The sequence below is a fragment of the Manis pentadactyla genome, chromosome 13, assembly GCF_030020395.1.
Source record: "Manis pentadactyla isolate mManPen7 chromosome 13, mManPen7.hap1, whole genome shotgun sequence".
Taxonomy (NCBI): Eukaryota; Metazoa; Chordata; class Mammalia; order Pholidota; family Manidae; genus Manis; species Manis pentadactyla.
The window spans coordinates 29,773,454-29,799,004 of NC_080031.1; the positions used below are offsets into that span (position 1 = coordinate 29,773,454).

Genomic DNA, 25,551 nt, shown 5'->3' on the forward strand with positions numbered 1-25,551 from the left:
GCAACATCAGTGACCAGAAGCGGCTCCGGTTACACATAAACCACCAGCCTCGGAAGGTCAAAGGTGATGGGAAACGGGAACCAGCCAGCGAGTCAGGCGCTCGCCTGCTTCGGCGCCAGCTCCCACCGCCACGTCCGTCCCCGGCCAGCTCGGCACCTGCCCGGCGCTGTTCGGAGGCCCTGCGCCAGGCCCCGCCCCGCTCCGCCCTCCGAGGCTGCGATTGGAGGAGGCCGGGACGGCCTGTGGCGTGGGCGGGGCGCAGGGGCCGCTGGCCGCCCGCGTCTCTACGCAGGAAGGCGGAGTCCGCGCTCGGCGACCTTGGCTGCCCAGGCGGCCCTGCGGCGCGGTGCCCGCCCCCTGCTGCGCAGGCTGCTGCAGGTGAGCTGGGAGGGTGCACGTTCCCGCCTGCGACCCTCCGGGCCTGCAGGGTAGGCCTCTGGGAAGCCGACGGGCGCCCGGCCCAGGCCTCTGCCACCGAGGCCCCTCGGGCCGCAGGAAGGCCCGGGATCGGCCCCTGGCCTCCTACGGGGACTGCACAGACGCGCCTGTCCCAGCGCCGGGAGACTGCTTGCGAGCTTTTCGCAACATCTGGTACCGAGCGCTGCTGTCAAGAGATCTGTTTTCCTGTCCTCTTTGGGCCTGCTATGGATTCAATGTGACCAAAGAAATTGAACGCTAAACTTTCTTTGGGGTGAAAGAGTCTATTACCCGCTTGTTCTCCTGCGGTAGGTGGAGCACTAGCGTCTCTGCCTCCACCCAGAGCACTAGGCTGAGCTCTCTATATAGAGCAGTAATAGCTTTTTGCCTAAAGTGTGGGCTAACAACAGGGCAGTTACATCATCAGGTGGTTTCAGTTCAGTGAGGATCCTGGCCATAGGAACCCCAGCTTACCCACAGTAGCCTTTTCACAGTGCTGATCATTTTTTTCTTGCGGCCAGAGGTCCAGTTCTGCCCACCACCTCCATATACGTGCACTTCTCTTTAAACCTCCATTTAGCTTTCTGTGCCACTCAAGTGAAGAATACCAGTGATTTTCTGTGTGTTTGCTCCTCCTTTTGACCTTTATCCTATATGTAGTAGTAATGACCATCCCCTCCTTGAAACTCCTGCTTTGATCCAAACTTATTCTTTCAGTACTCACATGTTTAAACAGTTTTCTACGTTGTGCCTCTTTGCTCCCAGATTCCTTTCTCTTGTCTCCGCTGTTTTTGTTGTGGCCAGGCTGTGACCGTGACAGGCGGCAGTGTCTGACGTCTGTTTGTCAGCTGGCTTCTGGCTGGGTTCAGATCCTGCTGGGAGGTCGGCGAATAGCAGGAGGGGAGAAGTAGGGATGACCTCTCCCTCTGCCTCAGGTGGTGTTCATGGCCATGTCACACCTTCTTTGGCTTCCGCTGCTGCCGGGTGGCCCTTATTATTATTACTATTATTTTTAAATAAAATGCTGAAGTGGTAGGTAGATGAAAGATAAAGGTAGAAAACCTAATTTAGTGCTGTAAGAGGGCAAATGTAGATGATCAGGTCTGTGCCTATAGACTAAGTATTAATCCAAGCTAGACAAGGGCAACAAAACACGGATGCAGAAGATTTCTCTCAAAACGGGGAGGGGGGTGAGGTTCTAAGTGGTTATGGAAGATTTTAACAAAGGAATTATATAAATGAACTACATAAAATGAACATATACATAAAATGGAAAGTGTTGACTGAAATTTGCATAATTATTTAATACTTGGAGAGCTTTATAAAGGCCTGAAGAAATGCAGATTTGGGATCACAGTTTTATGTAAGGGAATTTTGCTTTCTTTATACAGACAATAATATACATAAACACAGAGTGTTTTGAGAACTGACTGCTGAACCCTCCACACCAAGATACACTGTCATATGTACATATGTACAGTATGTAAAAAACATACAAGTATATGGGATAGTCAGACTGCTTGGATTTGAAGCCCCAGCTCTGCCCCTGACTGGCTGTGTGGTTCTGGGCTGCTTGCTTTAGTTGTCTTGAGCTGTAAAATATGAACGCTAGTACCTGCTGGCTGATTCCACCTCTACCCCACACTCCAGGCCCATCTGTACCTGCCCCTCTGTCACCTCCCCGGCCACCTGAGCTCTTGCCTGATCTTCCTTTTTTCTATTCCAGCCCCGCAGTCTGCTCGTCTGCTCTTCTGTCTGCACTTATCACGCGCTGAGCTCATTCCTGATTCCAGGCCTTGGCTCCCCATTACCTCAAATGCTCTTTCCATGGATCTTCCCAAGGGCGACTCATCATATTCATTCTGAGGCTCCAGGGACCCAGGGAGTCCTTCTTGACCATCCCATGTAAAATAGGCCTTAACTCTCTAGCTCATTATCCATTTTGCTGGCTTCATAATGTGTTTAACCTACCTGAAATGTTTTTCAGAGTTGTTTGAGAGCATCAGACTTTGCTCAAATGTTTATTTAGCATCTCCTGCCATCATTAGTGTAGAAAGCTGATAGAATCAATCTGTTCTTGGAATTCAGTCTAGAGGGGAGACAGGTCACTGAGGGTTACAAAATTGTGTATTCTGGGAAAATCAGACTGTGCACAGGGTGCTGTGCAAGCTGAGGCGGGCGTGCCTCCCTCTGCCTGGCTTGGTCAGCTGAGGGCTGCAGAGCTGGTGGTGCAGCTGAGCCATCCTGCAAAGGGGGTTGTGATAGGCAGATCAGACTTACCTGGTTGTGTTCATTCAGCACATGTTTATTATGCCCTGTGTTCAGTGTCCTGACTACTGTGATTTTATCACTTACTGAGAGGATTATGAGCACTAGGCACTGTGCCAGGTGACAGGGATGGAGCAGTGAAAGAGAGCCCTGCTCTCAGGAAGCTGGCATTATGTTGAGAGAAAGAGATCACAAAGAGGCGAACTCCATGTCTGCACAGTGTGAGAGGTGTGCAGGTCTGAAGGAAATAAAAAAGTTGAAATAAAAGAGGCCAACTTTAAAGTAGTTAGGGAGAACCACTCTGGGGATGTGTCATTTGAATTGGGACCTGAAGAATAAAAACAAACCAGCTTAGGAGAGCTGAGAAAAGACTGTTCCTGACAGAGGCTCCCTGCAAAGATCAAAGGTGGGGATGGGTTCAGAACAGAGCAGGCTCGTGTGGCTGCTACACAGCGATAGTGGCTGTAATCAGGGAGTGATGTGATGTGGTTTGTTTTTAAAACTGGATGGACTGTGAAAGGCAAGTCAGGAAGCAGGAAGCAAGGTAGAAGGCTGCTATAGTAGCAAGAGATGGTGGCTGGGACTAAGTGGCAGTAGTGGAGGTGAAGCGAAATGGAAGAAATCAGGTCTAGTCTGGACTTTGTAACAGTGACCACCCGGGCATGTTGTGATGCAGTGTCCTGAGGGGGGAATCCTAGGAAGACACTAGCTTCTCAGGGGTGGAAACGGGGAGCCATGATTTGGACATTAAACTGAAGCTCTCAAGTTGGCTCTTGGGCAAAGCCTGGGCCATTCCAGCATAAAGAGGCTGGGAACAGGAGGATGAGACAGCAAACCAACTGAGAAAAATAACCAGTGAGGTAGGAGGGAAACCACAAGATCGCGTTAAACAGGAGCTAAATAAAGGGAGGGTCTGCGAAGAGGATTACACATACCCCGAATTTCCTTCTCACAGCCACCCAGGGGCAGGATTCGAGAAAACCAAGGCAAAGCGAGCTTAAATGATCTGCTCACGGGCACTCAGCTAGTCAGCCCTGGTTCTTAACTGCCGTTCCCAAAGAAGAAAAGCAGCTCCAGTGTTGCCGAGAGGCTGAGGTGGTCACAGTGACGTGTTTATTGGACGCTGGTGCGCAGAAATTGTTGAACTTGCTCAGAGCCAACAATAATTTAGGTAAAAGCCGCATCAGACCAGGTTGAGCGGTGAGCAGGAGGTGAGACCAAGGAAACAGAAATTGCTGGTGACTCGTAGGAGAGCTTCTGAGTAGGGGACCTAAGAAATGAGGTGACAGCTTAGTGGATCAAGGGAAATTTGTTTGTTTTAATTTGTTCTTTTATTTTTTTTCTGAGAAGGAACTTTTCCACCATGACTTTTACTTTTTTTTAAATTTAAGGTATGATTGATATATACTCTTATGAAGGTTTCTCATGAAAAAACAATGTGGTTACTTTATTTACCCTTATTATCAAGTCCCCACCCATACCCCAAAGCAGTCACTGTCCATCAGTGCAGCAAGATACCACAGATCCACTTCTCTGTGCTGCACTGTTTTCCTCATGATTTCCCCACACCATGTGTACTAAACTAATATCCTTCAATCCCCTTCTCCCTCCTGACCCGCCCTCCCACACGCCTCCCCTTTGGTAACCACTAGTTCCTTCTTGGAGTCTGTGAGTCTGCTGCTTTTTTGTTCCTTCAGTTTTGCTTTGTTCTTATACTCCACAAATGAGGGAAATTATTTGGCACTTGTCCTTCTCCTCCAGGCTTATTTCGCTGAGCATAATATCCTCCAGCTCCATCCATGTTGTTGCAAATGGTAGGATTTGTTTCTTTCTTATGGCTGATAGTATTCCATTGTGTATATGTACCACATCTTCTTTATCCATTCATCTACTGATGGACACTTAGGTTGCTTCCATATCTTGGCTATTGTAAATAGTGCTGCGATAAACATAGGGGTGTATATGTCCTTTTAAATCTGAGAACTTGTATTCTTTGGGTAAATTCCAAGGAGTGGGATTTCCGGGTCAAATGGTATTTCTATTTTTAGTTTTTTGAGGAACCACCATACTGCTTTCCAAAATGGTTGAACTAGCTTACCTTCCCACCATCAGTGTAGGAGGGTGCCCCTTTCTCCGTATCCTCGCCAGCATTTGTTGTTCTTAGTCTTTTCGATGCTGGCCATCCTTACTGGTGTGAGATGATATCTCATTGTGGTTTTAATTTGCATTTCCCTGATGATTAGTGATGCAGACCATCTTTTCATGTGCCTGTTGGCCATCTAAATTTCTTCTTTGGACAGTTGTCTGTTCAGACCCTCTGCCCATTTTTTAATCAGATTATTTGCTTTTTGGATGTTGAAGCATGTGAGTTCTTTATATATTTTGGATGTTAACCCTTTGTGGGATATGTCATTTGCAAATATATTCTCCCATACTGTAGGATGCCTTCTTGTTCTGTTGATGGTGTCCTTTGCCGTACAGAAACTTTTTAGTTTGATGTAGTCCCACGTGTTGATTTTTTGTTTCCCTTGCTCGAGGAGATGTGTTCAGGAAGAAGTTGCTCATGTTTATTTTCAGGAGATTTTTGCCTACATTGTCTTCTAAGAGTTTTATGGTTTCATGAATTACATTCAGGTCTTTGATCCATTTCGAATTTACTTTTGTGTATGGGGTTAAACAATAATCCAGTTTCATTCTCTTGCATGTAGCTGTCCAGTTTTGCCAACATCAGTTGTGGAAGAGGCTGTCATTTCCCCATTGTATGTCCATGGCTCCTTGATCATATATTAATTGACCATATATGGTTGTGTTTATATCAAGGCTCTCTATTCTGTTCCACTGATCTGTGGCTCTGTTCTTGTGCCAGTACCAAATGGTCTTGATTACTGTGGCTTTGTAGTAGAACTAGAAGTTGGGGAGTGTAATCCCCCATGCTTTATTCTTCCTTCTCAGGATTGCTTTGGCTATTCAGGGTCTTTTGTGGTTCCATATGAATTTTAGAATGATTTTCTCTAGTTCACTGAAGAATGCTATAGGTATTTTGATAGGAATTGCATTGAATCTGTAGATTGCTGTAGGCAGGATGGCCATTTTGGCAGTATTAATTCTTTCTATCCATGAGCACAGGATGTATTTCCATTTATTGGTATCTTCTTTAATTTCTCTCAAGAGCATCTTGTAGTTTTCAGGGCATAGGTTGTTTACTTCCTTGGTTAGGTTTATTCCTAGGTATTTTATTCTTTTTGATGCAATTGTGAATGAATTGTTTTCCTGATTTCTCTTTCTGCTAGTTCATTGTTAGTGTATAGGAAAGCAACAGACTTATGTGTATTAATTTTGTATCCTGATACTTTGCTGAATTCCAGTATTAGTTCTAGTAGTTTTGGAGTGGAGTCTTTAGGGTTTTTTATGTACAATATCATGTCATCTGCAAATAGTGACAGTTTGACTTCTTTACCAATCTGGATGCCTTGTATTTCTTTGTTCTGTCTAATTGCCATGGCTAGGACCTCCAGTACTATGTTGAATAACAGTGGAGAGAGTGGGCAGCCCTGTATTGTTCCCGATCTTAGAGGAAAAGCTTTCAGCTTCTCACTGTTAAGTATGATGTTGGCTGTGGGTTTGTCATATATGGCCTTTATTATGTTGAGGTACTTGCCCTCTATACCCATTTTGTTGAGAGTTTTTATCATGAATGGATGTTGAATTTTGTCGAATGCTTTTCCAGCATCTATGGAGATGATCATGTGGTTTTTGTCCTTTTTGTTGATGTGGTGGATGATGTTGATGGACTTTCGAATGTTGTACCATCCTTGCATACCTGAGATAAATCCCACTTGGTCATGGTGTATGGTCCTCTTGATGTATTTTTGAATTCAGTTTGCTAATATTTTGTTGAGTATTTTTGCATCTGTGTTCATCAGGGATATTGGTCTGTAGTTTTCTTTTTTGGTGGGGTCTTTGCCTGGTTTTGGTATTAGGGTGATGTTAGCTTCATAGAATGAGTTTGGGAGTATCCCCTCCTCCTCTATTTTTTGGAAAACTTTAGGGTGAATGGGTATTATGTCTTCTCTGTATGTCTGATAAAATTCCGTGGTAAATCCATCTGGCCCGGGGGTTTTGCTCTTGGGTAGTTTTTTTATTACTGATTCAATTTCATTGCTGGTAATTGGTTTGTTTAGATTTTCTGTTTCTTCTTGGTCAGTCTTGGAAGGTTGTATTTTTCTAGGAAGTTGTCCATTTCTTCTATGTTTTCCAGCTTGTTAGCATATAGATTCTCATAGTATTCTTTAATGATTCTTTGTATTTCTGTGGGGTCCATCATGATTTTTCCTTTCTCATTTCTGATTCTGTTGATGTGTATAGATTCTCTTTTTCTCCTAATAAGTCTGGCTCAGGGCTTATCTATTTTGTTTATTTTCTTAAAGAACCAGCTCTTGGTTTCATTGATTTTTTCTATTGTTTTATTCTTCTAGGTTTTATTTATTTCTTCTCTGATCTTTACTATGTCCCTCCTTCTGCTTGCTTTGGGCCTAATTTGTTCTTCTTTTTCCAATTTCAATAATTGTGACTTTAGACTATTCATTTGGGACTGTTCTTCCTTCTTTAAATAGGTCTGAATTGCTATAAACTTTCCTCTTAGAACTGCCTTCGCTGTGTCCCACAGAATTTGGGGCTTTGTGCTATTGTCATTTGTCTCCATATATTGCTTGATCTCTATTTTAATTTGGTCATTGATCCATTGATTACTTAGGAGCATGTTGTTAAGCCTCCATGTGTTTGTGAGCCTTTTTGTTTTCTTTGTATGATTTATTTCTAGTTTTATACCTTTGTGGTCTGATAAGTTGGTTGGTAGAATTTCAATTTTTTTGAATTTACTGAGGCTCTTCTTGTGGCCTAGTATGTGGTCTATTTTGGAAAATGTTCCATGTGCATTTGAGAAGAATGTGTATCCTGCTGCTTTTGGGTGTAGAGTTCTGTAGATGTCTGTTAGGTCCATCTGTTCTAGTGTGTTTTTCAGTGCCTCTGTGTCCTTACTTATTTTTTCTGGTGGGTCTGTCCTTTGGAGTGAGTGGTGTGTTGAAGTCTCCTAAAATGAATGCATTGCATTCTATTTCCTCCTTTAATTCTGTTAGTATTTGTTCACATATGTTGGTGCTTCTGTACTGGGTGCATAGATATTTATAATAGTTATATCCTCTTGTTGCACTGACCCATTTATCATTATGTAATGTCCTTCTTTATCTCTTGTTACTTTCTTTGTTTTGAAGTCTTATTTTGTCTGACACTATACTGAAACACCTCCTTTTTTCTTCCTATTGTTGCATGAAATATCTTTTTCAGCCCTTGACTTTCATTCTGTATATGTCTTTGAGTTTGATGTGAGTCTCTTGTAAGCAGCATATAGATGGGTTTTGCTTTTTTATCCATTCTATTACTCTGTATCTTTTGATTGGTGCACTCAGTCCATTTACATTACAGTGATTATTGAAAGATATGTACTTATTGCTATTGCAAGCTTTAGATTCGTGGTTACCAAAGGTTCAAGGGTAGCTTCTTTACTATCTAACCATCTAATTTAACTCACTTATTAAGCTATTATAAACACAGTCTGATGATTCTTTATTTCTCTCCCTCCTTATTCTTCCTCCTCCATTCTTTATATGTTAGGTGTTTTATTCTGTGCTCTTTTGTGTTTCCTTTGACTGCTTTTGTGAGTAGTTGTTTTTATTTTTTGCCTTTAGTTAGTATTTGGTTGGTCTGCTTTGCTTCCTTTGCTGTGATTTTATTTTCTCTGGTGACATCTATGTAGCCTTAGGAGTGCTTCCATCTAGGGCAGTCCCTCTAAAATACCCTGTAGACGTGGTTTGTAGGAGGCAAATTCCCTCAACTTTTGCTTGTCTGGGAATTGTTTAATCCTTCCTTCATATTGAAATGATAATCGTGCTGGATATTCTTGGTTCAAGGCCCTTCTATTTCATTGCATTAAATATATCATGCCATTCTCTTCTGGCCTATAAGGTTTCTGTTGAGAAGTCTGATGATAGCCTGATGGGTTTTCCTTTGTAGGTGACCTTTTTTCTCTCTCTGGCTGCCTTTAGTACTCTGTCCTTGCTTTTGATCTTTTGCCATTTCAATTATTATATGTCTTGGTGTTGTCCTCCTTGGGTCCCTTGTGTTGGGAGATCTGTGGATTTCCATGGTGTGAGAGACTATTTCCTTCCCCAGTTTGGAGAAGTTTTCAGCAATTATTTCTTCAAAGACACTTTCTATCCCTTTTTCTCTCTCTTCTTCTTCTAGTACCCCTATAATGCGAATATTGTTCTGTTTGGATTGGTCACACAGTTCTCTTAATATTGTTTCATTCCTGGAGATCCTTTTATCTCTCTCTGTGTCAGCTTCTCTGTGTTCCTGTTCTCTGATTTCTATTCCATTAACGGCCTCTTGCACCTCATCCAATCTGCTCTTAAGTTCTTCCAGAGATTGTTTTATTTCTGTATTCTCCCTCCTAACTTGATCCTTTAGCTCTTGCATATTTCTCTGCAGGTCCATCAGCATGGTTATGACCTTTATTTTGAATTCTTTTTCAGGAAGATTGGTTAAATCTATTTCCCCAGGCCGCCTCTTGAGGGTTATCTGGTAATTCTGGACTGGACCAAATTTTTTTGCCGTTTCGTGGTGATAGAGTTAGTCGTAGGCAGTTGGCACGTGTGTCAGCTGGGAGAAAAAATTCTCTTCCTGCTTGCTGGTCGGCTTGCCCTTGTCCACTGCCTCTGTCAGTTACCCGTACACCCGAAGCAGCTTCCGGTTTTATTTCCTGAGCCGCTGTGGTCAGGGCAGCCCAGAGCCCTGCAGGGAGTGGCAGGCGCACCAGGTGTGCTCTCCTGCGAGAACGGCAACCCTTCGCACCTTGTTCCGGCTTCCTGTGTCTGTGCTGGGCAGCTACCTGCCAACGGGGCCTCTGAGTCTGGCCTGGGCAGCTGTGGAGGAGGCTCTGGGCAGCTACTGTGGGTGCAGCTGCTCCCAGGCTGCTCCCCTGCTATGGAGGGGCTGTACCAGAGGGGGAATGAATGGGAGCCTGTTTATTGCTGTGAGGGGCTTCAGAGCTGCGCTGCCTCCCAGGGGGCTGGGGCACCTGGAGTTCCTCAGGGTTCCCAGCCTGCTGGGCTGAGTGTGCCGGAACACTTCCATCCTGCTGTGAGGCTCCTGTCCCTTTAAGACTTTCAAAAACACTCGCTTTTCTTTTGTCCCAGGGGAGCCGGCTGCGGGGACCCACTCACAGATTTTACTTTTCCGTTTGTCTAATATCCAGCACACCATGCAGTGTATGTCTGCGCTCCCGGTGCAGATGGCTGGGGCTGGGTATTTAGCAGTCCTGGGCTCCCTCTCCCTCCTTGCTCCGACTCCTCTCCTCCCACTGGTGAGCTGGGGATGGGGGGCGCTCAGGTCCCACCGGGCCGTGGCTTGTATCTTACCCCCTTCATGAGGCACTGGGTTCTCGCAGATGTAGATGTCGCCTGGCTGTTGTACTGTATCTTCTGGTCTCTCTTTTAGGAATAGTTGTATTTGTTGTATTTTCAAAAATATATATGGTTTTGGGAGGAGATTTCTGCTGCCGTACTCACACTGCCATCTTAGCTCCTGAATCAGGACTTTTACTCCTCACCTTCCTACTTCTTCCTGAGCACAGTGCTTCCTAAATCACAGGCTTGGGTTCAAATGCCCACTCTGTCAATTGCTCAATATTTTTATATCTTGATTTTTCTCATCTAAAATATGGAAATAATATAGCACCTGTGTTAGGTGGTTTTTCTGAGACTGAAATAAAATTATACATGTACAATATATTAATGCATAACTGGCGCACAGACAAAAAATGTTTTTAATTTTCTTTCTCAATAAAATCCTTTAGTGCTTTCCATTATCCACCAGAGCAAATATAAACTAATTGTAGCACTCAAGAACTGCCTCATCAGGCCTAAATAAGACTTCCAAGTTCCACTCCCTACCCTTCCAAACAAAGATTACATTATTTCCGAAATGTGACTTGCACGTGTTCCCCTACTTTGTCATACTTTTTAATCCTCTCTGTTTCTACTTAATACAATTCTACTCATTCTTCAAGGTCCAGTTTCAATGTTACTTCATTCACAAACTTTTTGCTTTCTTCCATATGTGAGATAGTTCTACTCTGAATTTTCATAGAACATTACACTTTCTTAAAGCACTTTTCATATTTCCTTTACCTCGACTTTACTCTCCTAATGAAATGTAATTTGCTGGAAGGAGGGCTGGTGTTTCATTTGTGTTGTGTCACTGTCCATATTCCAGGACTGACCAGCTTTGTACAAATTTGCTTGATATGGAAAATATTAGGTTAAATTCAGTAGAGTAGAGAAAGTGGCACATTTTTTAGGGTAAATGTTTCTTCTTTTAGAGAGAGTTCTTTCAATTGGCAAGCACAGAAGGAAACATAGCCACTATGAGCACTGAATTCCTGAAATGAAGGAATCATAGTGACCTCCTAAAGAAATTTAAATGATCAGGTTGCCATAGTATATATGGACAAGGACATATTAGTTAACAAGTCCCCTAAATTTTGTATAAAAAATTGAATACATGTAGACTTAACTCATTCCCACAGACTTTACAGGTACGATATACAAAGCATCTGTCTAATTGCTAGGAAATAAAATAATCAGACCAGTTTTGCTCTTGAAAGACGATTCTCTCATGAAATGAATGCAGCCTGATTCTTGTATAAATTATCATTTCTTCAGGTAGCTGTTGAAATCTTAGGCATAATTTATATTATACCAATGAATATTTATAGAGGCACGTATTTCCAAAATTATTAAAGAAGACAAGAAGGAAAATTAAGATTCAAAATACAAGTATGTACTTTCCTGCCAATTAATCAAGCAATCTACTCATGACCAAAACAGATTTAATCAAAGTCTCCTTTTGCTATTCATATAAGCATGCCTCTTTTATTTCCGGTTCAGATCTTGTCATATTGGCATGAGTGACGTCAGCTGGGCATCCTTGGGGAAGTAAGAGGAGAGGGACTGGAGGAGCTGTGTGGACAATTGTTTGGACAGTCCTTCAATAAGCCCCCCTTGGCGAGTGTTTTGTTCGGTTGTAGGAGCCAATGGAAGTGAAGGTCTCTCAAACCATTCTGTACACCAAACCATGAGTATTAGTAGGGATTTGGCATGGTTGTAAGGATATGCAGCTAGTCAATTTCAGAATCATGCATTACAGTGTAGAGACTTCAGGAGATTCATTCCATTGCAGAAAGGGGGCTAAGTTACCAAGTCTTTGAATTGCCTCATGAAATAATTTAAAGATCTGTTGAAAAGGAAGCCAACTTATCTTTCCCTATTTCATATGAGTGGTCTTTGAAGTTGGGGTTATTATTATTATTATATGTATTATTATTTTCCAAATAAATCATATGGAATTAGAACAGTTTCTGGCACAAAGTGTTAAAAGTAGAGTTAACTTTATTGTTTTTATTTTTATTTGCCTTCTACCAACTAAATTCAGTGTAAGGTGAATTACAGAGAGAGCCATAACCTATCATATCCCACCAGATTCTATGGAGGCCTGTGCTGGGCATGGATTTCGTATAGAAGCTCACAAAAGACAGTGCCCTCCCCCTAGGCATAAGCCTGGTTTCCCTCCATGGTTTAGGAAAGGAAACCAGATTCCCAAGCCAAACAACTTTCAAAAGAAGTAGGAGAATGTGTACACAGAGAATAAATTGGAAATAATGATTTTTAGAGGAATCTCCAGGGATAAGAGCCAGAACCTCTTAGAGAGCTCTGTCCTAAAAGCTGTATAACTAGAGTTTGGGCCGTTTTCCTCCCTAGAGCTTACCCTAAGGTCATAAAGTGCCTCAAATCCCCCAGAGTCCTCTGTTTCTCATCTCCCTCAGGGCCCTGCCTTCAAAGGTGTAAGAACAAATTTATATACTGGTTTTTGCTGAGGGGTTAGCACAGACTCTGTATAAAAAGGCACCTGTGTCTATTGCATATTATTTTTCTATAGATACACTCATGATTCAATATCTGTAAATATACCTATCTATATAACTACACTACATAAATATACTTAATGTAGTGCCTGTAAAAGAAAATATACATACAATTCTATTCAAAGTATATGTCATAGGATAATATTATTGAGATGTAAAACTGTGTTTTTTGCTCCATAATTTCTCCTGACATTTCCAAGAACTCTGTGTTCCCTAGTTTCAGAATTGTGTTCAGGACTACACTCAATACTTGATGAAAGGCTTTATTTCTTCCCAACCCCTGGGAAAACCTAAGATCACCTGAGGAGGTTATGCTAGGTGCCTTAAACTAAGAGAGGGAAGGAAGAAAATTTGAGGGAAGCATGAGAGAGGAGCAGTTTCCTAAACTGGGAAGAGGAGCATTTGGGCAGTTCCCACCAGACATGCACCCATGCTCCACTTCCAGCGACCTGGAAGTTCCTGGGGTGACTGTGAGGTGGGCCTAGGGAGGCTGGATCCTTCCGCAGTGTAGGCGAGGAAAAATGGAAACTCAGACATTACCTTTTCCAAGACACCAGTAGATGGCAGAGTGGAGATTTAAGCCCCAAACAGTGGCCTTCTAATGACTGTGAGTGAGAATAGTTGCCTTGTGCTTTACTTTGGAAGCAGATGTGTAGGAGAATTTTCTTTCAAGTACCCTCCAAAGGGAATAGTAGAAAGTCCATAATTCTGAATTAAATGAAGTATGTTTGAATCATAGCTGAGCAATCTCAGATGTTATCACACTCTTGGATGTTATCATCTGCAAAGAGGAAATACTAATGTCTAGCCTGTTTGTTTATGATATAATTGGACTGACAGGCACTTTGTAAACTGAATGACTGCATATTATCATTACCTCCTGACCTTTAAGACTGTCTCCATAATCAATAACTACATAAAAATACAAGATAAGCAAGGGTTCATAGACATGAGACCCATCTTTTTGGATATATACTTAGTATTTTCTCAAAGTGATAAATTTTTCCCTAGAATATTAACCAAAATAGTATACATGCATGCAGATTTAATCTACATCCATTGATTGATACTCCAGGAAGCTTGATTGCAACAGTAGAATTATTATTTGTACAAAGAAACAGAATATAGAACCAGAAATTGCATTCTGATGTGAAAGAAGCCTAACTTTTGTGTAAGCAGATTTTTATTTGAAACTCAATTTTGTAACTTTTTAGACCTGTAACGTTAGGCATGTTCACCCCTGTGATATTTCATTTTCTCACATGTAAAATAGAAAAAATAATATTAAAATCTGCCATGACAGTTTTGGGGATAGTTAAATCCCCAAATACAATATGCATCACGTTTGCCTCCTAAAAGCTGTTTAATGAGTATTAATTCCTCTTGGAGTGAAAAGACCCCAAATCACCTACTTTAACCTTCTTAAATTGAAGATGAGGAAATCAAGCCTGTAAATTTTCATTTGTGTTACTTTATTAGAAGCAAAATTTTTGGAACTATTGGAATTATGAGTCCCAATGAAAATGTATCAATATTCTAAATACTGACAGTAAATAATACCTATAAGGTAAATTAAGTATAATTCTTGAGGAAATTGTTATTAAGTGATGAAGCAAAGCAGATCAATGGGAGTATAATTTTTGGATAAATGCACATCATGAATCAACAAAGTGAGTTACCTCCTTTATTAATTTTGGAAACTGGTCCAAAAAGCAGCCATGCAGTGAGGTGTTGTGTCATCATCATCACCTTCATTGCCACGAGCTAAATGTGATTCTAAGAATAAATGTGAAGGTGGCAAATTTCTTAGTTGCATAAATTATGGCCAAGAAGTCATGTGTCATACATACTCACCTTTAGTTTTATCTTAGGGAAGTGGAACCCATTTTCCTGTTAATCATGCTGGGAGCTTTTATTGATAAATTTTGTTATGTTAAGAATCAGCTGTTATTCTGTGGCCTGTCATTTACCAGGACCATATATCAAGGTGGAATTTTCCTCCAAAGCAGCTTTTTTCTACTGACCAACAGGGATTAAACAACAGATCTGGATCTTCTATATTCTTTGCCCCTCTCTGAAGCACTTTTAATCTACTTCAGAGATGTTTAAGAAATTTGTGTGCAGCAAGTAATGCCTGCTAGTTGAGTAAGTTTATCATTTCATGTATTGTTTTTAACCTGCCTACTTCCAAAATGAATTATTGCTGAGTTACTCGTGGACTAACTGAATTCATAAATATGCTTGGGGATTGTTTCTTCAGTTGCTACATTTATTAAATGAAAGTTAAGGTTCTTCATTATAGAGTTAACAAACTGAATACTTAATATTCTTCCTACCACAATATAACTCAGAAAAAAAATCTTTTCTTCACTGTAGTCAAATCAACTCTTTGTGCCTCCCCATATATGATACATTCTCTCATGTTTTCATGCCATTCCATGTACTATTCCCTCCTCTCTGTCCTGAGCCTGCTAGACTCATACTGGTCCTTCACTTCTAGGATCAGGCATTGCTTCCTTCCCAGACCATTCATTCATTCATTCATTCATCCAATAAAAGCTTAATAAGCAATGATTAAGTGGCAGACACAGTGCTGGGCACTGGGAACAGTCCAATGTGGGACATATTTACAAGGATAGTTACAGTGTGTTGCGTATTAATGGGTGCCCACAAGAGGGAGGTTGAATGCAGCCAAGGGGCAGGGTGCAGAGGTCAAAGAATGTGTCCCAGAGGAAGTAGCCCGAGTTCAGTCTTCCAGAGCAAATTCAACTGGGAGAAAGGCCTGTTTGCTTTTGTTAGGAACCATTTGATTGGAAAGAATGACAAATTGAGTTAAAGAGAAGTTTATTTTAAAGAAACTGAAGAATCTCACAGAATCCAATAACGAGAAGTGGTTTGAAGGGATGCGTGGGGCAGGTAGAGTTAGATTCCACCACCTCCTCCACCAGCTTTTCTCAACTGCCCCTATCCTGTTTCTCACCACTCAGAAGATCACCATTCCTGTTAGCACCGAGTAGGGCAGAGCATTGAACTGTTGCAGTTCAGCCAGGTACACGATTAATTTCTGGAAGCATTTTCATAGTCTGAATGTGAAAAACGGGCAGTAATGGTGTGTGCCAACAGAGTTATTTGCTGTTTTCCCTTATTTTCAGTAAGGAAACCTGGACTGTAGTATGTCCCTCTTCTGGTAGACTGTAGCTGACAAGGAGAAAACACCTTCAGACACATTTACTTTTCCTTTCAAGACCCTAGAACTTAGCCATCAGGGAGCCGATGGCTTGAGTTTCGGGACACAGGTTAACACAGAGAGCAACTGAACCAGCTGCTTTTTCTCCTCTCTCCATGGACTACTGGCTTCACCTTGACATGGAATTTTCCTTTACCCTGCTGGGACCCCACAGCCAATTCCACATATCCTCCTAAGGCCTGTAGCTTGCCAACCCACTCCCAAGTATCATTTTGTTGGGAGGTTAATTAAAGTGGGTTTATAAAGAAGAATTTGGGGGATCTCATGGAATCCAGTCTCAGGACAGCCTTCCTGAGATATGAGAAGACTATAGGCTCTCTCTGTGTCTCTGTCTCCTTCATGTTCTCAGCCTTAGCCTGAATATTTGCTGTTTTCTCTTTCTGTAAACTAGTTTGCTTCAGGGGTGATGCTTCCCCATAAATCGGCCCGTGAGGGGCTTTGGCATGCTATGGTCTTAATTCCAGTTCCAACCTTAGGTGATCTTGTAGATCCTGGCCCCCACATGGTTTGACCATGTTTTCTGGATCTGTTGTTTCTAATTCCAGAGAGTATGGACCCTGTCTTACTCTCGTGCTCTTCTCTGATCCAGTAAGCTGTGGGCACAACTTTGGGACTGCTGGTAAAAATACAGTGCGTAGGCCCACCACATCCAGTGGGACTTTGGGAGGCTATGTCTAGTGACGGGAAAATGATCTGAGCTGGTGTACCAAATATGTCCTCCACAGCATGAGCATGAGAGGTGGAGGAGGTAGAGAGTTCAGCACACGTAGGGATGATGAAGGGCCTTGACGCCATGCCAAGGAGTGAAGGAGATGAAATGCCAAACTCTGGCCCCTTCAGACCTTTCTGTGTGGCGCACTTTCTGCCCGGAGGGAGCACCATCCCTCCTTTCCCTCACTCACTGTGGGTTTGCCCTGTGGGTTTTGGCTTAGATGTACTTCCTCTGAAATACCCACCCCTCCCAACCTCCCCAAACTGGGTGAGCTGCTGCATTTCCCTGGCTCTGTGTGATTGCTCTGAGCAGTGCCCATATCCCACTCTGCATTCTGATTACCTGTTCACTTTTCTCTCTTCTGCTAGAATTTCAGCATCTTTGTTACTAGCAGAGGGTTCAGCAGTCTTAAACATCCAATAAACATCTAAGGAACGAATCAGTCAGTGTTTAAGTGAGGAGGTAAGTCAGACGACAGCAGCACCTCTTTCTTTGCCTGAAGGTTAAGTGTGGTTTTGCCTCTGAGGTAGACCAGCTGGAGCTCTCTTGGCTGGCCCCTAACCTGTGAGCCCTCCTGCAGCTTCTCTGGTCTCAATCCTGGGACTCTGGATGGGAATTCTCCCCAGGCACCTCTCTTCTCTTTGTTCTCTACCCACTTCCTGCATGACCAATCTAGATTATGTTCTCTGCTTGTCATCTGCTCACCATTGGATCATCTCTCAGGGTTTGCAGATACCTGCCCCAAACCGTCCTACCACCAGCAATCCTGCCCATGCGGAGCTCACAGTTTGGCGATGATACCTCTGACATGGAGATAAACCTCAAGGGCAGTGGGGTAGGAGATATCCATTAGTCTCTTTATTAAGTCACTGTTTCAGCAGTACAGTTGACCTTTGATCAACAGGGCTTTGTACTGCTCAGGTCCATTTACATGTGGATTTTTTTCAGTAAGTATATTGGAAATTTTTTTTATAGATCTGTGACAATTTGATGAAAAAATTTTTTCTCTAGCTTTATTGTAAGAATGCAGTATAAAATACATATACAAAATATGTGTTCATCAACTGTTTATATTCTTGGTAACTATAGCAGGCTATTAGTAAGTTTTTGGGGAGTCAAAAGTTACACACAGATTTTCAATGGCTCTTAGCAGAGCACAATTTTGACTTAAATTTCTGCAAGCTGTAGTCTTGTGGTTGTAACTCTTGTAATAAGTTTATCAATCACTCAGGAGGTAAACTGAATCCGATTAATCACAAGTCTGATGTAGGTTGAGAGCACTGAGAAAAAGACTTTTTCATCTGCCTCAAAGTCAAATGGTAACCTGTGAGGTCTTGTGGGAAAAGACATCCAAAACAAGGTTAAGTACAGAAAAATGTAATTTAAATTGTCATTTTCAGATGTAGGACTTGTCAGGGATATTGATTTGGTATTCTGTGACATCTATAAAACACTTCTGTGCCTTTCAAGATCTCTCTGTGGTCTCACACATCACATGTTGTTCCAGGAGTGTGGAGGTTCTCCACACTGTTCTTCCATGAGTCACCCATGTCCCTCCCAGTGGTATCAGATTTTGCAGTTATTTCTTTGTTTATTTTATTTTATTTTTGCAGTTATTTCTTAATGACGACTTAATGGACAAGTCATCAGATATTCTTGAATTGTGAAATGGCTACATTATTTATTAATATAGACCATATTCCTATGCACTCAGATGCACATGAACTATTTTATTACATGACTTAACATTCATAATCTAAATGGAAAAATAATATAAAGCAGCAACTAAAGGAATTTTGAGTTATGAATTTCGAGTTACATCCATTCTTAGGTCACTCCAGTTTGCACCTTTTGATTAAACCCACTGCAAAGAGCCAACCCCTTCCTCCTCTTTCCTGTATCTTGTTCCGTTACCTCTGCCAGTCTTTTCTTTGCTCTCTTTTACTATTTATGGCACTTATAGATCAATTCATGTCAACACTAAGACTAGGGAGACAGCAGACTGAATGATTCTACTCAAATCCCAGGTTAGCAAGCAGAACACTTTTTCATAATTAATCAATGCCAACTTCTTCAATTGTATAGAAAGTTGTTTTACAAATCCTTCCTAATGGATTTGAGTAGATTCAGATGCTTTTGCTACTGTTTCTCTTTCCAATGGGATCACAAATCTCTATGTCGCTTGATTTTGGGAGATGGACTTCTTAAATACTTCCAGGATTATAATGCATCTGTTCAATGACTTCTTTATTTTTTATTTCTCATCTGAGTTAAATCCACCATTCTGTTGGTTTATTGCCAAGTTGCAGTCTGATCCCCGGGTTCTGCTTTCCTTCTCCCCCTGCCCCCACCCAGTCTTGTGTCCTGGATCACTCCCTGTAAAGACAAACATACTCTACACTTCCAAGGAAAGAGGAACTGAACTGTTCTTGAACATCATTCTGGGATTCAGCATCACATCACCATTAGGGCTGGAGTAGCACTGACATGGGCTACAGGTCTGTTCTCTGGCTTAGCCTCTGGTTGGTGTGAAGAAATGGGTGAATGGTTTGACAGTACACAAACACACTCCAGTCCTGGAATGAGATTGCTCAGGGAAATTTACAGAGGGAAACAGTAGCAGGTGTGAGATTCCTCATCACCCATTATAATTTGGAAAAGCACAGGGGAATTTAGAGAGACCAGATGTCAGATGCAAATAGAAAAACCCTAGCTCTTGGGCTGTAGAGATTTTAAATTTCAGGGTTAAGGAAGATCAGCCCCCTCCCTTTGCAGTGGTGCAATATGACATAACAGAACGTCTGCTTCAGAACAGAGTCAAAACTAATAAGGCCATCCAGGCTGATTTATTATCTGTTACCCTAGACAAAATAAGAACATGATCTTTGAAACCAGGAAGGTATGAAATGAAATCCTGACTGTGCTGTTTGCTACATGACTATTGCAAAGTTAGTATTTCTCCAGTAAACCACCAAATCATTATGAGGATTAGGCAAAAAACTGGTATTCAATAGATAAAAACTTGTTTAGCTCCTTTTCCCAAACGGGCAAAGACATGCATAAAAACTATGAATCAGGTCTTCCAGTACAAAAAAATATGCTTCACTTTCTTCCCAGCCCAACTTCACTGAGAATTATCTGTACCTATGCCTTATTTCTACTTTTTTACCTCCCACCTTCTCTTTGTGGTGGATGGGCAGAGTGCTGCCTCAGTCTCATTTCCTGCACCCTGCTGTGGAAGAGCAGCCCGGCTGTGGTGATACGGACCCATCCTCCTGGCCACGGGGCCTGTTCTGGGATGGCCACACGATCAGAGATGATCCAAACGAGGGGAGGCTCGGAAGGGCGGAGTGGTGGTCAGGGTGGTGCCGTATGTAAGTGTGATGCTTGGAACTGCTGCAGGTGTCATGCTACCGTGAGGAAAGCCAGCCTGAAGGTGAGACTGGCCCAGAGGACAGAGGCAAGACACGAGCAGAGTGCAGGAGCCGGAACTGTGATCGCACGGAAACTGAGGCCTGCCTGCCTGCCTGTGATACTTCTAAGTAATATGCATCAATAACGCCCTTATTTTTATTGTTTACTTTTTAAAAACATTTTTTCCAGCATTATTGAGGCATAATTGACAAATAAAAATTGTATATATTTAAGATGTACAACTTGATGTCTTGGTAGACATATACATTGTGGAATAATTACTAGAATCAAACCAATTACCAGTCCGCCACCTCACATAGTTACCTTTGTGTGTGTGTGTGTGTGTTTGCTGAGACCATTTAAGATCTGCCCTCAGCAACTTTCAAGTGGGCAATACACCCCCAAAAGCTTGTGGCCACCACCATCCAACTCTCCGTTTTATGAGTTTGACTTTTAAACATTTTACATGTGAGATCATGCCCTATTTGACTTCCTGTGTCTGGTTGATTTCATTTAGCATAATGACCTCAGTGTTCATCCATGTTGTTGCAGATGATGGGATTTCCATGTATTACACCACATTTTCTTAATGTATGTCTGTTGGTGGACTCTTAGGTTGGTTGCTTCTGTGTCTTGGCTATCGTGCATAATGTTGCAGTGAACATGGCAGTGCAGAGATCTCTTCAAGATACTGATTTCATTCCTTTGGATGAATGCCCAGAAGTGGAATTGCTGGATCATATGGTAATGTTTCTGAGTCCAAGCTTGTGCCACGCACTGCATGACATGCCGGTAAGTCGAGGGACTTACCCTGAGGTGTTGGGGCAAGGAAAGTGACTTTTATCTGGAAATTCAACAGAATGAGAAGATGGTGGACTGATGTCCTAAAGCACTGTGTTACCTCAGGGTTGACTGCAACCTTCTTTTACACTAGGGAAAGGGGAGCAGAAGGAGGAGCAGGTTAGGGGGTGACTGAGGCTGCAGGCATCTGGGTGCCAGCGAGGGTCCGAGGAGAGCTGAGACACTCCATGTCCTCAGTTAGTTGGCACTTGTCAACCTGAGCCTGGTCACCATGATCCTCTGTTTCTGACAGGGCAAGCATTATGCTCATACGTATTTCTCTGTCTGCTCATGGGAGGCAAGCTTCCAGTGAGGAGCTATTTGCAGAAATATCACACCATAAGCAAAATTCCTTTTGATGATCAACAAGTCTACATGCAAAGATGCAGGGCTGAGCAAAAGGCCTTTGCCTTTTTTTTTCTTTTTTGACGGAAGCACTGAACAACTCAGTAGAGCAGATGGACCTAATAGACATCTATAGAACTCTACATCCAAAAGCAACAGGATATACATTCTTCTCAAGTGCACATGGAACATTCTCCAGAATAGACCACATAATAGGCCACAAAAAGAGCCTCAGAAAATTCCAAAAGATAGAAATCCTACCAACTAACTTTTCAGACCACAAAGGCATAAAACTAGAAATAAACTGTACAAAGAAAGCAAAGAGGCTCACAAACACATGGAGGCTTAACAACACGCTCCTAAATAATCAATGGATCAATAACCAAATCAAATGGAGATCCAGCAATATATGGAAACAAATGACAACAACAACACTAAGCCCCAACTTCTGTGGGACACAGCAAAAGCAGTCTTAAGAGGAAAGTATATAGCAATCCAAGCATATTTAAAAAAGGAAGAACAATCCCAAATGAATGGTCTAATGTCACAATTATCGAAACTGGAAAAAGAAGAACAGATGAGGCCTAAAGTCAGCAGAAGGAGGGACATAATAAAGATCAGAGAAGAAATAAATAAAATTGAGAAGAATAAAACAATAGAAAAATCAATGAAACCAAGAGCTGGTTCTTCGAGAAAATAAACAAAATACATAAGCCTCTAGCCAGACTTATTAAGAAGAAAAGAGAGTCAACACAAATCAACAGTATCAGAAACGAGAAAGGAAAAATCACGACGGACCCCGCAGAAATACAAAGAATTATTAGAGAATACTATGAAAACCTATATGCTAACAAGCTGGGAAACCTAGGAGAAATGGACAACTTCCTAGAAAAATACAACCTTCCAAGATTGACCCAGAAAGAAACAGAAAATCTAAACAGACCAATTACCCGCAACGAAATTGAAGCGGTAATCAAAAAACTACCAAAGAAAAAGACCCCCGGGCCAGATGGATTTACCTCGGAATTTTATCAAACATATAGGGAAGACATAATACCCATTCTCCTTAAAGTTTTCCAAAAAATAGAGGAGGAGGGGATACTCCCAAACTCATTCTATGAAGCTAACATCACCCTAATACCAAAACCAGGCAAAGACACCACCAAAAAAGAAAACTACAGACCAATATCCCTGATGAACGTAGATGCAAAAATACTCAACAAAATATTAGCAAACCGAATTCAAAAATACATCAAAAGGATCGTACACCATGACCAAGTGGGATTCATCCCAGGGATGCGAGGATGGTACAACATTCGAAAGTCCATCAACATCATCCACCACATCAACAAAAAGAAAGACAAAAACCACATGATCATCTCCATAGATGCTGAAAAAGCATTTGACAAAGTTCAACATCCATTTATGATAAAAACTCTCAGCAAAATGGGAATAGAGGGCAAGTAACTCAACATAATAAAGGCCATCTATGATAAACCCACAGCCAACATTATATTGAACAGCGAGAAGCTGAAAGAATTTCCTCTGAGATCGGGAACTAGAAAGGGATGCCCACTCTCCCCACTGTTATTTAACATAGTACTGGAGGTCCTAGCCACGGCAATCAGACAAAACAAAGAAATACAAGGAATCCAGATTGGTAAAGAAGAAGTTAAACTGTCACAATTTGCAGATGACATGATACTGTACATAACAAACCCTAAAGACTCCATCCCAAAACTACTAGAACTGATATCAGAATACTGCAAAGTTGCAGGATACAAAATCAACACACAGAAATCTGTGGCTTTCCTATACACTAACAATGAACCAACAGAAAGAGAAATCAGTAAAACAACTCCATTCACAATTGCATCAAAAAAAATAAAATACCTAGGAACAAAGCTAACCAAAGAAGTGAAAGACTTATACTCTGAAAACTACAAGTCACTCTTAATAGAAATTAAAGGGGACACTAACAAATGGAAACTCATCCCATGCTCGTGGCTAGGAAGAATTAATATCGTCAAAATGGCCATCCTGCCCAAAGCAATATACAGATTTGATGCAATCCCTATGAAACTACCAGCAACATTCTTCAATGAACTGGAACAAATAATTCAAAAATTCATATGGAAACACCAAAGACCCCGAATAGCCAAATCAATCCTGAGAAAGAAGAATAAAGTAGGGGGAATCTCAGTCCCCAACTTCAAGCTCTACTATAAAGCCATAGTAATCAAGACAATTTGGTACTGCCACAAGAGCAGAGCCACAGACCAATGGAACAGACTAGAGAATCCAGACATTAACCCAGACATATATGGTCAATTAATATTTGATAAAGGAGCCATGGACATACAATGGCGAAATGACAGTCTGTTCAACAGATGGTGCTGGCAAAACTGGACAGCTACATGTAGGAGAATGAAACTGGACCATTGTCTAACCCCATATACAAAAGTAAACTCAAAATGGATCAAAGACCTGAATGTAAGTCATGAAACCATTAAACTCTTGGAAGAAAACATAGGCAAAAATCTCTTAGACATAAACATGAGTGACCTCTTCTTGAACATATCTCCCCGGGCAAGGAAAACAACAGCAAAAATGAACAAGTGGGACTATATTAAGCTGAAAAGCTTCTGTACAGCAAAAGACACCATCAATAGAACAAAAAGGAACCCTACAGCATGGGAGAATATATTTGAAAATGACACATCCGATAAAGGCTTGACGTCCAGAATATATAAAGAGCTCACATGCCTCAACAAACAAAAAACAAATAACCCAATTAAAAAATGGGCAGAGGAACTGAACAGACAGTTCTCCAAAAAAGAAATACAGATGGCCAACAGACACATGAAAAGATGCTCCACATCGCTAATTATCAGAGAAATGCAAATTAAAACTACAATGAGAGGCGGAGCCAACATGGCGGCGTGAGTAGGACAGTGGGAATCTCCTTCCAAAAACATATATACTTTTGAAAATACAACAAACGCAACTAGCCCTAAAAGAGAGACCAGAAGACGCAGGACAGTGGCCAGACTGCAGCTACACCAGCGAGAACCCAGCGACTGGTGAAAGGGGTAAGATACAAGCCCCGGCCCGGCGGGACCCGAGCGCCCCTCCCCCCAGCTCCCGGCGGGAGAACAATAGGCAGAGCGGGAGGGAGACAGAGCCCAGGACTGCCGAACACCCAGCCCCAGCCATCCGGGCCAGAGCGCAGACACAGTATATGCCCAGGGGGCCCTGGATACTGGGAGAACAGGGAGTAAGACCTCTGAGCGGGTGCTGAAGCTGATGCCCCTGTGACAAAGAAAAGCGGGGGCTTTTTGAAAGTCTTAAAGGGACAGGGACTTAACAGCTTGACGGAAAAAACCCAGGTCACAGTACAGCAGCTGGAAATTACAGGGAAAACCGGGTGCACTAACCCCCTGGGCAACAGCTCTGAGACCCCTCACGGAGGCAAACAGTCAAGCAGCCCCCCCATCCATCACCCCACCGGGCGCTGCGAAAGCAGAGAAGCAGCCTGAGACAAATTCCGCCCACAGAAAGGGAAATTTCTCCCTCCCGGCCAGGCAAGACACAAAGACCCACTCTACACGCAATTACCCAACACAAGCCACTAGGGGTCGCAGTTGCCCCAGTAAAGAAAGGCCAGTAGTAAGTGAAAATTTTGGCCCTCCCAGCTGACAGTCAATAGCACCTGTCAACATGAAAAGGCAAAAAAATATGATCCAGACAAGACTAACCCAGACAGCTTCGGCATCTGCTACATCTTCCCCTGAGAAGGAATCTGGGGAGATAGATTTAGCCAGTCTACCTGAAAAAGAATTCAAAACAAAAGTCATAACCATGCTGATGGACTTGCAGAGAAATATGCAAGAACTAAGGAAGGAGAATTCAGAAATAAAACAAGCTCTGGAAGGACTTCAAAACAGAATGGACGAGATGCAAGAGACCATTAATGGACTAGAAAACAGAGAACAGGAACGCAGAGAAGCTGATGCAGAGAGAGATAAAAGGATCTCCAGGAATGAAAGAATTTTAATAGAGCTGAGTGATCAATATAAAAGAAATAATATAAGAATCATAGGCATTCCAGAAGAAGTAGAGAGAGAAAAGGGGATAGAAAATGTCTTTGAAGAAATAATTGCTGAAAATTTCCCCAAACTAGGGGAAGAAATGGCCTCTCAGACCACAGAGGTACACAGAACTCCCATGACAAGGGATCCAAGGAGGGCAACACCAAGACACATAATA

At 42.1% G+C, this 25,551-nt stretch overlaps 1 long non-coding RNA gene across 1 annotated transcript in view; it reads left to right on the forward strand.

Moving 5' to 3' along the window:
* The first annotated feature begins 250 nt into the window (after positions 1 to 250).
* The window catches only part of LOC130680153 (uncharacterized), a 35,423-nt gene continuing 10,122 nt past the window's right edge, over positions 251 to 25,551 (forward strand). Inside the window, exons 1-2 of the long non-coding RNA XR_008993201.1 lie at positions 251 to 378; positions 20,086 to 20,889. This is a non-coding gene — a long non-coding RNA (uncharacterized LOC130680153). The remainder of the gene's footprint in view (positions 379 to 20,085; positions 20,890 to 25,551) is intronic.